The sequence below is a fragment of the Pteropus alecto genome, unplaced genomic scaffold, assembly GCF_000325575.1.
Source record: "Pteropus alecto unplaced genomic scaffold, ASM32557v1 scaffold52, whole genome shotgun sequence".
In the NCBI taxonomy this organism is placed as follows: domain Eukaryota; kingdom Metazoa; phylum Chordata; class Mammalia; order Chiroptera; family Pteropodidae; genus Pteropus; species Pteropus alecto.
In genome coordinates, this window is record NW_006433941.1 from 3,462,505 (window position 1) to 3,465,302 (window position 2,798).

General features: G+C 39.4%; 1 non-coding gene across 1 annotated transcript; it reads right to left on the reverse strand.

Annotated features, from left to right (window-relative positions):
• Window positions 1-1,992: 1,992 nt before the first annotated feature.
• Window positions 1,993-2,095, reverse strand: LOC112477050. Its single transcript, XR_003045309.1, has one exon. It is a non-coding gene; the product is annotated as a U6 spliceosomal RNA (small nuclear RNA).
• Between the last annotated feature and the right edge of the window lie 703 nt (window positions 2,096-2,798).

Here is a 2,798-nt window from a genome sequence, read left to right on the forward strand (position 1 = left end):
TCTCTCACCTCCCATCTGAACTATTGCGGGGACCACTTCACTAAGCTTTGTTAATTTTATTTTTACACTCGTGTCCCTCTACAATCACTTCTCTGCTTAACTTCCAAAAAGAATGCTCAAGAATGTAATTGAGACCATGTCCAGAATGCTTTGATTAATTCTGATAAGCCTGGGAAGTTCTTACCTATCTACCTCTTCCAGCAACCAGCTGCTTCACACATTCTGCTGTTCACACTGGCCTTCCTGCCACACCCCCAACACTCACACACACACACACACACACACACACCCCAGCCCTGCCCTCCATCCCAACACAACTAGCACATTTCTGCTGCAGGGACTCTGCACATGCTGTTCCCCAGCCAATCATGGTCTCCCCCACATTTTCATATGGCTCCCTCATATCTTTCAGGTATCTGTTCAAATTTGTCACTTACCCAAAAGAGACTTTCTCTGACTATCCTTTATAGAATAGCACTTGCCCTAACTGGCATACTTGATTGTTTCCCCTTGCTCTGCTTTTTTATCCTGGCATATCCGTATCTGTCATCTTGTACATTCCTATTTCTGGTCCCCGTCCCCTACATGAGATCCAAAAGGGCCAGGGCTGAGTTATATCCACAGCACATGGCACACTGTCTGGCACAGAACAGCCATGTGGAATATTTGCGGATGAGTCCTGGAACCTTAAGAAATGCCCAGAAATGCTAGGCTGGAAGCACTGAAGTAGAGAAAACAAACACTGGGTTGTTGCTTATTCAGAGACAAATGCAGCCAGCTATTTCAAACAATAAGACAGTGGGAGTAGTTAGGGAAAAAAATGTTTTGGAGAAAAAAAGAAGATGTGCCCCAATCCCATGCCTTACTCCAAACTCTATCTGGTTTTTATACTTCTGAAAAGGGGGTGATGATGACTAAATCAGGTCACTTATTGAAAAATGAAAAAAAAATTTGGAAAAGAGAAGTAGAAGATGGTCAGATTCCAGTACCAGCTGCCCAGTAAACAGTCTGTCAACACAAATACGGGCACTGGTGTTCAAGGGTCATGGGGGTGGAGGCGTGGGACTTAAATTCTCATGCAACATAACAATAGAGCATGCTTAAAATCAATAAAGTGAACACAGAGCAGTACAAGTTCCTATTTATACATATGGAGATAAATATCGAAAGAAACTTTGGAAAGACCAGAAAATAGCTAGCAAGTTCTTGGGGGCCGGGTGTTCTGAGGGGGCTGGAGTAGAAGACTGCTTAAATACAGTTGGCTTTAACTATGAGCTGGTATTACTATTGAAAAAGTAAACATACTTATTAAAAAGTATATAAATCCATAACTCCACAAGTATGCCACAATAAATGCCAAATGCACCAAGGATTTAAAATAGAAGAATGAAAATTCTAGAAGAAAACCTTGGCATACTCCTTCATAACCTCAGAGCAGGGAAGGGCTTTCTAGCTTTGATTTATAATCCAAAGGCATAAAAGAAAAGAGTAAAAGAAAAAACTTAGGTGTGGTAAAAACAAACCAACCACCATAAGCAAAGACAAACAACCAGCTGGGGAAACTATTTGTATGTCAAATCACAGACGTCACCTCTCTAATGTATAGAAAACTCCAGGGTAAGATTTCTAAATATTTAATAAGAAATATGGGCAAAGCATATGAAAAGACAATTCACAAAAAACGGAACACAAAATAGAATTTTAAAGCATGCTCAGCCTCATTCACAACAAAATGCAAAATTTTAAAAAGTCCTCTTTATTTATTTCAGTTACAATTGACATTTAATATTAGTTTATATTAGTTTCAGGTGTACAGCACAGTGGTTAGACATTTATATAATTAATGAAGTGATCCCCCCATTAGACTAGTGCCCACGTGGCACCACACATAGTTATTACAATATTACTGACTATATTCCCTAATAATCTGTACTTCTTAATCCCTTTACCTTTTTCATCCAAACCCCCAAACCCGCACCCATCTGGCAACCAAAAAATATGGAACATTTCACGAATTTGTGTGCCATCCTTGTTCAGAGGTCATGTTAATCTTTGTATTGTTCCATTTTAGTATATGTGCTGCTGAAATGAGCACACAAAATACAAATTAAAACTGAATTCAGATACCACGTTTTACCTATTAGATCAGCAAGATCCAAAGGTCTGATAACATACTCTGGGGGCCAAGCTGTGGGAAAGAGACAACCTCATACGTGGCTAATGAGAGAACAAATTAATCCAATTCCCACAGAGACAACGTGGCAGTTTCTATCCAAAGCACAAATGTACACACCCTTTGACCCAGCAATTAAAAGTTTGATGCTTATGCAAATGAACCTATCCATACCCGTGTACATTAATAACCTTAGCATTGTTGTAATGGCAAAATACTGGAGACATCCCCATCTATGGCATGAGCCTACATGCAGTTTGCTTGGGACACTTTACACCTTTGCTCCAGTATAATTAATAATAGAGGCCACCACTTTCACTCTTGTGTGTCCTAGTGTAGATGAGAGATTGTACAGCTACCTCCATAGGAGACTAGATAATTTCTGCTACCTCCATACAGTGGAATACTAGGCAGCAGAAACGAGTGAGAATGTTCTCTATGTTTTGATAGAGAAATGTCTCCAAGATACATTTCTAAGGGAAAAGAAAGCAAACAAAACAAAACAAAAACAAGATGCAGACCTTTCCGGTTAAAAAAGGGGAGAGTATATAATAGTCACATTAACTGTATATAAGACACTCGGGAATGAAACACAAAATAACTGATAAAATGGTCACTGCTATGC